General features: G+C 45.8%; 1 protein-coding gene across 3 annotated transcripts in view; it reads right to left on the reverse strand.

The window, feature by feature from the left end:
- Positions 1-13721, reverse strand: part of Lrrc8d (leucine rich repeat containing 8 VRAC subunit D) — a 106130-nt gene that overhangs the window by 71512 nt on the left and 20897 nt on the right. For 2 of the 3 annotated variants that reach the window (XM_087908766.1, XM_087908765.1), the window contains exon 2: positions 10069-10217. The gene's annotated coding sequence lies outside the window, so the exon portion shown is untranslated. Of the gene's footprint in view, positions 1-10068; positions 10218-10538; positions 10666-13721 lie in introns of those variants that run through there. The other variant, XM_087908767.1, reaches the window with a different exon arrangement.

Raw genomic sequence — 13721 nt, forward strand, 5'->3', positions numbered from 1 at the left:
TTCTGTGACCTGTCAGTGTGTCCTGTTCTGTCACCTGTCAGTGTCCTGATCTGTCACCTGTCAGTGTCCTGTTCTGTCACCTGTCAGTGTATCCTGTTCTGTCACCTGTCAGTGTCCTGTTCTGTCACCTGTCATTGTCCTGTTCTGTCACCTGTCAGTGTGTCCTGTTCTGTCACCTGTCAGTGTGTCCTGTTCTGTCACCGGTCGGTGTCCTGTTCTGTCGCCTGTCAGTGTGTCCTGTTCTGTCACCCGTCAGTGTCCTGTTCTGTCACCTGTCAGTGTCCTATTCTGTCACCTGTATATTCTAGTCATGTGTGTGTTAAACTCTAAGTCTGGTCCGTGGTGCATGTGTCTATTTTGGAACCTAACTCTAGACAGAGGTTTCTGTGCTGTCTTCTGAGTTCAGGCACTTTTCAATTCTCTTTTGTCTCCTCCAAACTTAGTGCGATGTCAGGTACACAAGAATTAAGAAGATGGTAGAGCGGGCACTGAGATTTAGTAGTTGGAACATGGCAAATATCTGCAGACTGGTGAAGTACTTGGATGTCGATCCTATTAGGATAATGAACAAGAGGGGGTTAGCAGGGTCTTACGGCTGAGGAGGGGAACGCAGAGGATCTGAACATGACATGGGATACAATGATGTTGATGAAGTCCGCCATCAGTGCTGAGGGCTACTGTAGTCACTCAATCAGATAAATAATGAATCCTGTTTAAACACATCAGCATGGAGAACAGTTCCAACGCGGGGATTGTTTCATCATCTAAGCAGGTTCTGGAGTCAGAACATCCACTTTTATAATTTTATCAGACTTCATACAAGCTTAGTCACTGTCAGTAATTAAATAAAAACTGAAACTCTCGCTTATTAAAAGTTCCTGATATCACCTTAAGAACGAGAGACACAGGGTTGGGGTGTAGCTCAACTGGTAAACGCCCTGATACTCTGTGTTCAAACCCTACTAGCATTAACTGGGCATGGTGGCACACACCTTAGTCCCACCCCTTGAGAAATGGAAAGGTACTGACCAGAAGTTCAAGGTCATCTTCAGATACATCATGAGTTTGAAACCAGTCTGGGCTATGGAAGACCCTGTTTCAAAAGACAATAACTAAGGCCAAGTGTGGTGGCCCATGCCTCTAATGCCTTTAATCCCAGCACTCAGGAAACAGAGGCAGATCTCTGTGAGTTCAAGGCCAGGCTGGTCTACATAGTGAGCTCCAGTACAGCCAGAGCTGCACAGTGAAACCCAGACTTAAACAAACAAATAAATAAAAATAGAATTCATAAAGCCGTGGACAGACGGGAAAGGACATAGCCATCTCTGGCTTATAGTACCCTGTCCTGCAATATTCAGCAAGACCAAAGTTATCGATTTAGTGATCTCAAAATTATTTATACTAAATATCCAAGCAACGTACATTATACTTTGTCCTGGATTGCAAAAGTTTACTTATTAAAAACAATAATGTAGTATTCCGTGTGATGTAAACTGGAGACATGAACAGAGAGTACACTAGAGCAGGGGAAACGTGGAGCAAACCAAGCTGCAGCTGACGCTGCTTTCCCAGTCATAAAGAGACATCTATAATTAACAGGCTTTCAAGGGTATGCACCCAAGGATTACCACACCATATCTCATAAAACATTCAAAATCACCCAGGCTACCCAAGCTCATGTACAGCACTGGAGAAGAAAGAGGAGCCTCTTGGGTGAGACAACACAGAACGGCAATGGGGACCGGCGTGAAAGAAGGCCACGGCTGCCAACAAGCAAGCGAGGTCATAAGAGGTGATGGTGAAAGTTGAGTTGCCATCAAACTACAGAATGTTCTGTATCAGTATATACATCCAGAGAACGGATTTGTGTGTTGCAAGGAATGAAGACGCCAGCCGTGGCTACAGCTTAATTGGTAGAGTGTCTGCCGAGCATGGACAAAGCCCTGGGTTTAATCCCAAAACAGCATGGGCCAGGCATGGAACATGTCTGCAATTCCAGCACTCAGAAGGTGGGGACAGGAGAATTGAAAGTCCAAATTTATCGTTGGTTACAAGCTGGAGGCCAGCTGGGGATACAGTAGAGCCTGTCACAAACAAAACAGAAAAGTAAAATAAAAGGGTAAAGACACACAAAAGCAAGAAGACTGCTTTAAAACAGTCTGAGGGGTGAGTGTAGTTCAGGGGTAGGAGGCCTGCGGTCACGTGGAGAGTCCTCAGTTTGTTCCCCTGTAGTCAGAGACCGCAATTGGTTTCCCAGCCGCCCAGACCCAAATAATCACACAGAAACTAGATGAATTACAGCACTGTTTGGTCAACAACTCAGATGTATTTTTAACTAGCACTTATATTTCAAATTAACCCATTTTTATTAATTTATATTTTATCATGAGGCTCACAGTTTGTTACCTCTTGCTTTTTGAGCTGTTACATGGCATCTGCCTCCTTTGGCAGCAACATGGCATCTCTGGGACTACGCCTACTCTCTCTATATTCCTTTCAGCCTGACTATATTTTGCCACAACATAGGCCAAAACAGCTTTGTTCATTAACCAATAAAAGTAACACATATACAAAAGGACATTCCACATCATCTGCCCTTTTCTCTCTAATTAAAAAGGAAGGTTTTAACATAATAAAATGACATAAACAAAACAGGTATAAAGGAAGAAGTAGTTACAATATTTTTTTGAGTCTGAAGTTTTTTTATCTAATTTATCTTTTATTATAACTAAGGAAAGCTATAATTATAACTATCTGTCTTTAACTCTTCAAAGACCCCAGAAGGATATAATATTACCTAAGTAAACAGGAAGTGTAAGCAACTTCCAGAGATCTAAGACACCCACATCATTCCCCGGTATCACAAAAATCTAAAATAACAAATTTAAACCACGTGTGAACTTCTTAAGGTACATTGATATGTCAATTATGCTAATGAGAGTAAGTTATGTAAATGCACCTGTAACAATGAAGCGGTGTATTGAAGGCCCAGTGGACAGAGGTCCACAAAGGTCACAGTATCAGAAGGGTAGAGTGGATTAGATGATAAAGGAAAACAGAGGGAAATTACTTGAAATATGACCCTTTATATAAAAATGGGTTCAATACTTGGGAGTCAGAGACAGGCAAATCTCTGTGAGTTTAAGACCAGCTTGGTCCATAAGGTGAGTTAAGACAGGGTTTCTCTGTGTAGCCCTGGCTGTCCTAGAACCCACTCTGTAGACCAGGTTGGTCTCAAACTCAGATCCACCTGTCTCTGCCCCAAGTGTTGGGATTAAAGGCATGCAACACTACCACAGGGCTATGAGCCTCTGTGAGTGTGTGTGTGTGTGTAAGTATATACACGCATAAGTATATACAGTTCTAAAAAGTAATGAGACATATACACACACCTAGCGACAGATACAAACACAAATTATTAAATACAATAAAATATTTTTAAAGAGCAACACAGGATTAATTCATAGAACATATCAGATACTGTATAAAAATTCTTTCAAGGAAAGGGAAGACTCTCACACAGACACACACACACACAAAACAGAGATGCCAAAGACATGAAAAGATTCTCAGGGAAAGGGCAGTTAATTAATGAAGACATCTCAACTTCAACGACAATCACTAAAAGGCAAAACTAAACTATGAGGCCCAATTAAAGCCAGTTAGCAACCACAGGAAATCTGTTGGTAAAACAAGTCGTATGGTTCTTAGATTTTATAGAGAGACATGAAATCATTTGTATATTTATGACACGGAAAAAGACGTGGTCCCATCTAGAAGGACAAATGGTGCTAATGGGGAGGGGCAGGAACAGCGAGGGTGGTGGTGAGGAGAAAATGCTTGGCAGACATTCTTGTACGGAAACCTTAAAAGAAGCTTAAGGGCATCATGCAATGTCAGGTGCGGTGGTGCACGCCTTAATCTCAGTACCCAGGAGGCAGAGGCAGATGGATCTCCACAAGTCCAAGGCCAGCCTGATGTAGCAAATGAGACCAGTTCTTCCCAAAACAACAACAAAAAGTCATTATAGGGCATTGTTGGAGATAAAAACTTGACATTTACACCAAACTTAATATTTGCACAAGTGTGTGCTGCAATCCAATAATGTCACTTGCACATAACTGTATCAAAAACTCACCCAGCTGGACAGACGGCTAAGCACTGACAAGCAGCACCCACAGGGTGGCTCACAATCACCTGTCACTCCAGCTCCAGGGCATCCACTGCCCTCTACTGGCCTCCGCGGGCACATGCACAAGTGACGTATACTCACCCAGACACACACATACACAAAACAAATAATAACTCTTAAAAAAATGAGGCCAATAACTCTACACACCCTGACTCCTTAGAGCAAAGGCAAACACATCTATGAAAATCAAAACTATTTCCAAAAATGTTGGCTTCCTCACAACTCTCTTCTGAACAACTGCACACTCACCGAAGTCTGAACTTACACTTCACTGGAAAGGCAGGTCAGACCAGACAAACCATGAGTACTGCTTTGGGAGAGTGCAGGAGGCAGGGAGGGGGATGTTTAAGATTGGGTCCTGTACAGATGTGGAATAGGCCAGGCTTTGTCTATATAAGTCTCAATCTATGCCTGCCTCTGTTTCTTTTCATAAACAGGGTCATTATCCAGCATGCATAGTACCAGGAGACCCATAGATCATCCACGCAAGTATCTGGAAAAGTGTATGAGACAGTAAATAAATAGGGGATAGGCACACACACACAAAACAAAGTCCCCATGTGTAGTTCAGGCTACCTCCACACTCCTACTCTCCTGGCCCTCCATGCCTGGTCTAAGACTTTTTTTTCTTTATTAACTAGATAAAGAACTTTATGTACTAAACCTGGTAAACTTCACTGACCCACTTAACCCATGTTAAGCAGAACACTGGCAGGATTGTCCTAACAGCCAGCGAGACTGATTCAATATGAATATCTACACCTTCCCCCACGACAGACAACAAATAAATAATAGGACCCTTTCCACAGGCTTCACACAGTGCAGAGACAACGGCTGAGACACACTTGGCTGTGGGAACTGAGTACAAGGCTAGTATGGGGCAGCTGCAGGTAAGACAGCACACAGCAGTGATGTTGGCAAAAGCAAGGAATGGATGGGTGAGGTGGGGAACGGTAAGAAGAAATCAACTATAAAGATTTCAAAATTGACCATGCTCTTGTTCACTGTAAAGATTTATCACTCGTGTTGGTTTAATAAAACGCTGATTGACCAGTAGCCAGACAGGAAGTATATGTAGGGCAACCATATTCTAGGAAGAGGAAAGGCAGAGATGCAGTCGCCAGCCAGAAGCAGGACGAGAATGCCTCACTGAGGAAAGGTACCAAGCTACCTGGTTAAACACTGATAAGAATTATGGGTTAATTTAAATTGTAAGAGCTAGTTAATAATAAGCCTGAGCTAACAGATCAATCAGTTTATTATTAATATAAGCTTCTGTGTGTTTTGGGGGGATTGAATGGCTGCAGGACCAGGAAGGATAGAAACTTCTGTCTATAATCATGAGAAACAACCTAGAAACAAGATTAAACCTGAAGTCAGGACTTTGCACGATCACCATTCTAATGTATGGCAAAGAGGGAAAAGTCACATCCAAGAATCCTTATGGTTTGAGAGACAATGTACTAAGGATGTTGGCCACCTCTTCACCATTTTCAGCCTAGTTTTCCTTTGGCCCTGAATTGGTTTAACATCCTGGGGGAATCCTGTACCATGAATCCCTGTCTCATATGCAGAAGCACCTACTGTTTTCTAGACACAGAGATTCTACGGTCATTACTCAATACCTTGTTGAGTGATAGTAAGTAGTTTTCTCACCAGAGATGACAAAAATAAAACCCTAAAGTCAAGACCTCTGAGATCCATTAGTAAACTAAGGCACCCTAATTTCTGGGAGAGCTGAGAGCCAACCCACTACAATTCCCAACCGAGACAATGATGTTTACCTTATAATCCACATGAAGAAAAGTAAGAGGGTTTTGAAACAACAAAAACCTTAGCTTGTGTTGATCTCCGTTGCAAATTTGCTCTTGATCCCCAACTTCTCCTTGGCATTTAACATCAAAGCCAGTTAGCTACCCTTCACTCTTGGCCTCTCTGCTGGAGGAGACAAACCCACTTCTCAAGCAAGTCCTCAGCACAGACAGAAATGGCAGTGCCTGGCATTTACGAAAACCTGGATATATCAATTCATTTTTAAAGAAACAAAAACAAACACCTCACTTTTCCTCCATTTCCCTTTCCCATCTTCCCCCTCATGTTTTAACAAAGCAGTACAGTCAGGATGTTAGACCACTAAAGACGTTAATAACTAAAGAGAAGACAAGTGTTTGTATCATTTCCCAAAGAAAATGCACCACAAATTTCAATTAGTATCTTTCTAGATATGACATAAAACTCTCGTTAAGCAAAGCCTCAAATTTAAGTAGTGTAAAGATAATAAAATAAAATTATTTCCGCATAGGAACCTTTGTTTTTGAAAAAATGTTTTCATATATCTCAGGTCGGCCTCAAACTCACTAGGTAGCTTAGGCAGTCTCTGCCTCCTCAATGCTGGAATTATTAAGTATGCAGCACCACATGCAATCTACATCAAGCAAGGAATCAAACCCAGGGCATTTTGCATGGTATACAAGCACTGATCAACAAAGCTAGATACCCGGCTACTATCTAGGGACTATTACAAAAATATTTCATGTCTTAATTTCGATAAGTATAATGTGAACTTCTCAGCAGGTAGGAGAGATGGGGACTGTGTCATGGCTAAAGGCTACAGGCAGAAGGACCACACAGCAGGTATGAACTGACTGACTTCCGGAGACACAAGGCAGAGAGGGTTCTTTCTAATTCTGAAAGCTTGCAGAGTGCTGGTCTAACTCCCGGAAATGGTACATGCTCACTGACGGCTGAGATGAGACGCTGCAGATTAAGACACACCATATAAATTTTGGAGAACATAAATACGTTCATGTAAGCACGACTAGATCAATGGTAGACAAGGAAGAGGCAATGCCTCAAGCTGTACGCCAAGTCTAAACAGGAAAGAAAAAGGACTAGAACTGGGGACATCCGATCCTGGGTACAGGCTCCTTTTGTGGACTGAAAAGGGCCCACCTAACTTAGCACCGCTCTCTCTTCCTGAGGCAGCAGCTTTCCAGACGACCAGAGGGCCACAAATCTAAGACCAGGGTCTAAGACCCAGCATCTCCATTGCCTAACAAGGCCCCTAAGGCCCCGCATCCCCGCTGACTAACACGCCCCGGCCCTGTCTGACCCAGCATCTTGGTTGGCTAACACGGCTTCCATCTAAGACCCAGCAGCTCCATTGGCTAGCACGGCCCCTGTCTAAGACCTAGCATCTCCATTGGCCCCGTCTGATCCAGCATCTCAATTGGCTAACACAACCCCTTCTAAGACCCAGCATCTCCGCTGGCTAACACAGCCCCAGACACACTTCTTGCAGACTTTAGTTTTCTGTCCAATCACAGACTGTTTCACCTCGTAGCTGCCAGAACCCACTGATTACAGGTAAGATACAGAAAGCAGCCCTGCAAACAGACGAGAACACCTAAAAGGCTGTATTACTTCTGAGTTTAAACTCTACTGAGGGGCGCTGGAGAGACGGCTCAGGAGTTAAAAGCACTGCTGCTCTTCTAGAGGACACAGGTTCAATTCCCAGCAGCCACATGGTCACTCACAACCGTCTCTAAGTTCAGTTCCAGGGGATCTGAGGCCTTCTTCTGACCTCCACAGGCACCTGGCACACACATGATACACACACACACACACACACACACACACACACACACACACATGCAGGCAAAATTACCATATGCATGAAATAAAATAAATCTTAAAAAACGAAACAAAAAAAACCCCAACTCCACTGAGGTGGGAATATACCCTGTCATAACAAGACCAGATTCAGAGGGTCAGAAAAACTAGTTCACCATATCTTAAAGCAGGGTGACAAATAGATACCAAGCAAAGTACTCAAACAATTAATAAACCTGAGGGCAGTGCATATACTTGAATAAAAATATGAAAAATAACCGCCATATGGATCCTTCAGAAATATTTTTTGTGAAATCAAGTATAGCTGAATGGAAGACTGTTTGCTTAGCACACACAAGGTCCTGAATTCAATCCTTAGCAAGCAGAAGAAAAAAAAAAAAAGGAGAGAAAGTGAAGAGATAAGGGCTTGGATGGTTTGCTTTTATTCTTACAGTGTATCTGGAAGAAGAGGAGGCATAGATACAGATAATATACAATTCAATTCAAACCCAAGTCAAGGCAGCAAGGAGGAAATTAACTGCTCGGGCCATAAAAAAATATTCTGGCTACTGTTGCTATATTATACCAATTGCCAACATTTTTAAGGTTCTCAAAACACCTATCTTTAAAGACATTCATGTTCAGGGACTGGTCAGGGGGCCCATCAGATAAAGATGCCTGCCACCTGATGACCTGAACTGATCCCGGGGACCCACATGGAAGGAGAGACATGACTCCTAGCACTTGTCCTCAGACCTCCACATGTGTGCTGGGCCATGTGTGAGCCACACACAATAAATAGGATAAAAGGTTTAATCTGAAGAATCATCGAAATAAGGAGATATTATCATTGAAATTATCTCCAAACTGTTCATATGGAAAACAAAGTGGGCACAAACTTATTGGCATATCTGAAAGCTTCTCTTAAAGCAAAATTAATTATGCAAAAATATATATTGATGTAACGTCTTCAGGATTAGAATGATATAATTAGACTGGGTGTGTGTAAAGTTACAAGTCTTTGATTCCAGCATGTGGGGGATAGAGGCCAGGAAATCTCTGGGCTCCAGGCCACATGGTGAGACTCTGCTCTGAGTGGCATGGATCTGAATTCAGTAATCAGCTTGCGTCTTGAGAAAGTCTGTTTGCCCCCAAAGATGAAGGGCTGAAGTATGCACAGAAAAAGGTCCTCCTTTTGGCTGAGTCTCACTTCCCTCCTGTCATCTGTTCAAACTGCAGCCTCCAAAAGAAGAGGCTGAGATTGTCTTCTCTCCGCTGCTCACACACTGAACCTGTCCTAATAAACCACCCCATCAGCTCTTCTCAGCCAAGGTGGTTCCCCAGTGACCCTTCTCAACACAGCCATTTCCCGTGGAGAAATAGAGGCCATCACATCAAGTAAGGCCAGGCCATCTCCTTCAGTGAGGGAGAAGCCAACCTAAGTCCGCAGAGGGAAGAGCATCTTCAGAAATGAAGGTATGAAGTCTACAGTATAAACCCACCTGTTCCCACGCATTTTACTCTCCTTCTGCTAACATCTGGAACCAAACAAGGCATGGCTGGGGAATTCTATCGACCTCGTGAGTTTGAGAAAAGTCAATCTCTATTTTAGCTTGGCGACAACTAGAATCTAATAAATTAAGAGAGTGTCTGGCTCATATTTATAAAGCTCCATGTTTCCACAGAGAAACCACAGCAGAGGTAAGGAGCCAGACACCAGACTAAACACCTCAGAACTAACTGCTGTCGCTCACTTGTGGTCCCAACTTTTCTGGCGTGTGTGTCTGGAAGCAACCCACCTCCTCGGTTGGTTCCCAGCCTAGCTGTCAAGCTTCCCTTACTCCTCCTCGCCCAGAGCGATCAGCTTCCTCCTTCCTTCTCCACTTTCTCCCTCACACCAACTTCAGCGACACCCAACAGTCCCAAGCTTCCCAGAACGGTATTTAGACAACCTCAGGCCAGCGAGAGAGGAACAAAGAGCAGCTGCTCCGGGCAGCAGCTGGAGAGGGTAGTAAGGGCAGCTGGGGACTTCAGGAGGCGGCCCAGACAGTCGCAGGGCAGCCCAGCCTGGAGAGCGCCAATCTAGGGGAGCATCCAGAGGTCCCCAAACCGCGCTGTCCCCCTTCCAGCCCTGTCCCATACACCTGGGCGGTGGCGACAAAGTGGTAGGGACTCCTGGAAGAAGGAAGACATAGTGGCAGGGACAGGCGATAGAGAAAGTCCCTGAGAGCGACGACCCCTCGCCTTCCCGCCCCAGCGCGCACCTGGACCAGGTGGCCACCCTGCTCCCTCAGGGTGCTCTCGAGGACTCGGCTGCTGGCGGGCGGGCTCCGGGGGCTGGAACCGCTGCGACGCGAGACTTCACTCCTCCATCCTGGGAGCCGGCAGCACGTTACAGTCAGCAGTGCACTTCCTGTTTCAAAAAGAGCGAGAGAGTGTGTTGGCCGAGGGGGGCGCGGAGCAGCCGCCCAGTGAGCGAGAGAGCAAGCGGGTGGGCTAGCAAGGGGCAGCGGCTTGCATAACCGGCCATCTAGCCAGCGATGGCCCCGCGGGCCCCGGGGTCCGCACCATCCGGCTCGCTTTCCCGGGCCCGGCCTCCCCCTGCCGGCCGCAGCTCCGGTCCAGCGCTCCAGTCCGAGCTGCAGGGCGCACCTCCCCGCCTCCGACTCCACCACGCTCCGGGCTCCCTCCGGGTGGGCAGCCCGCACTCGTGTTCGCTTCCCTCCTGCCTCACCTCCCGGTCCAGCCTCCGCCTCCCAGGAGAAGAATCCACTCCTCGGGAAGGTATACAGACAAGACCCGAGCTTTGCCAGGGGAAAGGAGGCTGCAAGTATGCAAATCTGGGAAGTTAGCAGCTACATCCCAGCACTCGCAGCGGGGAGCTTCAGGATGGGAAATTACTTGTCTGGTGCTGACTCAAAAAGAGAAGCGTGCGCACAGCTGCCGCAGTAGAGCTGTCACGGAGTCGGGGTGGGGGTTGCGGGGCACCCCGCAAATATAGTGAGTTCCTCCTAGGGTCTCTGTTGAGACCACGGATCGTCGGTCCATTTACCAAATACACGCCCCCAACCCCCCCCAACATAACCGTAAACTTTTGTTCCATGTGATTACGAATCACAGAAAAGTTCTGAAGTTCTGACATCACGTTCATTTTGATCAAACTCCGACTTCATTTCCTTTTCTATTTTTTAATTTTTTTTAAAATTCATTTATGGCGGGGGGGGGTGGCGCATGCGTACTGCGATGCACGTGTGCTGGTCAGAGGACACAGCTCAGTCAGTGCACCCTTTCCACCACATGGCTCTAACTTAGGTGGTCTGGTCAGGCTTGGTGACAAGTCTCTTTTACAGGCTGGCCCTGACTTAAAGGGATTTCGGAGCAGTAAATTAAGGCGTATGTGTGTTGGGGGGGGGGGTTGTCGGAGGGGGACGCAGCGGGAGGAGGTGACTCGGCAGTAAAGACACTCGCCACCAAGCCCAAGGCCTACAGGTGGAAGGAGAGAACCAATTTCCATAATTTGCCCTCCGACCTCCACGAGTGGCACACAAATATCCACATGCATACAAATAAATAACTGTTATTTTTTTAATTTGTAAAAAAGTAAACAGGTGACTCAAAATCTACCAGAGTCAAGAGCTCGCCAGTTTCAGAGGTTGGCCAGAATTTGCAACCTGCCTGCCCCTGCACCTGGGACCTCTCAGGCAACCGGCATCGGTTGTGACATCAGCTTGTTGGTTTCAATAAATTGGTCTTGTTTCCGAACCCAAAACAGAACCGAGACAATGAACTCTGATTATTCTATGTAAAAAAGCTAAACTCCGACAGAAGGAAGAAACTGGTACAAAATGAAGTCCTACTCAGTGTTCAATGGGTCTTACTCCCCTCTAAGGTCTTAGCATTTCCCAACAAGGTCTGGAAACCCTTGCTCCCATATTCCCAGATGAGGAAACAGGGACAAGAAGTTAAGTCTCCCCAACAGAGTGGTCCCCTGAAGAGCTGGATACAGGTTCTTGCTAAGTATAAAATCTGGGTCATTTCCCCTACACTAAATTCCTAAGACAATAGTGCATTCTAGGGGAAAAGCCAAGCGCTCCAAGACCATCTGGGATCCATCCCTGGTCTCGGAATGAGCCTGTAATTCACTGGCTCCCACTCTGGGGCATGCTGGGTTTGTCACCCACCTGATTTTGCAAGTACCTAGACTCAAGCAGGGGACATGGTGCGCTCGTCCATGATCAGTGCTGGCTCTATGAGCCTTCTCATAGTTACTTGGTAGCAAAAGTTCAAGAGGTTCCGATGGCCACTCACATGCCAAGGTACAAAGTCTGTCCAATGCAGAACCTAACTAGCAAATATTTGTCCCGTGAATTCCTTTTTGCCTAATGGGGAAATTTTAGAAGCCAAATGTTGCTTGCAGAACTGAATGCCTGGCTGAGGTTTTTAGGAAAATGTCCGCTTCCCACTGTGCATTTCCTCCAGCTTGAATACCTATTTCTCGTCTGTCGGTTGCGTGCAGCTATTACTCTCTTGACGCCGGCTAAGGAATGAAACATATCTTTAAACGTGATCAGGAATCCTGGCAATCATGACAAGGCAGACAACTGCTGACAACATAAACTGCATCTCTCCGGCCCCGCCCTTCTCCTTCACACAGTACAGCAGCACAGGTGGGAGCTAGAGAGGACACAAATGGCAGAGACCGGCCAGAGGGGCCACAAGGATCAGTGACAGTCATGCTATCTCCCAAGTAGTCTATTGAGGGCTTATTACTAAAACTTTCCTGAGGGGTTTAAGAGTCCTTTTAGGTCCTATTCTACCCACTCGCTTCCCTCTGCTGAACCAGACAAACCCCAGCCCTTCAATGCTTTTGACAAACTTAATGCTCCTTCCCAAAGGGCTACCAGGCACTTCTCTGCCACCAAGGCCCCAACTCTAGGAAGGCATTAGCCCACAATCTCTTACAGTTTAAAACCAGTCAATAATCACAAGCTTTGAGCCAGGGATCATGAGACACACCTTTAATCCAAGCACTCAGGAGGCAGAGGCAGAGCCAGGCTGATCTCTCTGAGTTCGAGGCCAGCCTGGTCTACAAAGTGAGTGCCAAGACACGCAGGGATACACAAAGGAACCCTGACTCGAAAAACAAAGAAACAAATAAAAATCAGCAGAAACAGCTTTAAAGGCTGCAATTCCAGCTTTAAAACAGCGTGCTATCCCTGTCTTCACTCCAGTTACTCTCTGTAACGCTAAGAGTCCGAAAGGATAATCTCTGAAGAAAAGCAAACTTTTTTTTGGGGGGGGGGAACAGGGTCTCACTATATAGTCCTAGCTGGCCTGAAACTCATCAAACTCATCATGTAGACCAGGCTGGCCAGGAACTTGCAGATCTGCCTGCCCGGGTCTCCTGACTTCTGGCATTAAAGGAGTTCACCACCAGCGCCTGAAAAACAACATAACTCCTAGAAAAAGGCAAGGAAGGTCTGGAGGGCTGACTGAGCAGTTAAGAGTACAGGATGTTCTCCGGGGACACAGGTTCAATTCCCAGCACTCATATGATGACTCTCACCCATATGTAACTCCAGGGTCTCCAATGCCCTCTTCTGGCCTTCTTGGGCACTAGGCATAAACATAACACACAAAGATACATGCAGACAAAACACACATTTAAAATAAAATTTAAAAATCTTTTTTAAACACACAGAGAGAGAGAGACAGAGAGAGAGACAGAGAGAGACAGAGAGAGAGACAGACACACACACACACACACACAGAGAGAGAGAGAGAGAGAGAGACAGAGAGACAGAGACCTCGGAGATAGCTTGGTCGGTAGGGTATGGACTGAGTAAGCCTCAGCACTGAGTTCCATTCTCAGCACCCACGTAAAAAGCTAGGCATGGTGACGTGAGAGTGTAATCCC

This window comes from Myodes glareolus, chromosome 8, assembly GCF_982192425.1.
Source record: "Myodes glareolus chromosome 8, mMyoGla1.1, whole genome shotgun sequence".
In the NCBI taxonomy this organism is placed as follows: domain Eukaryota; kingdom Metazoa; phylum Chordata; class Mammalia; order Rodentia; family Cricetidae; genus Myodes; species Myodes glareolus.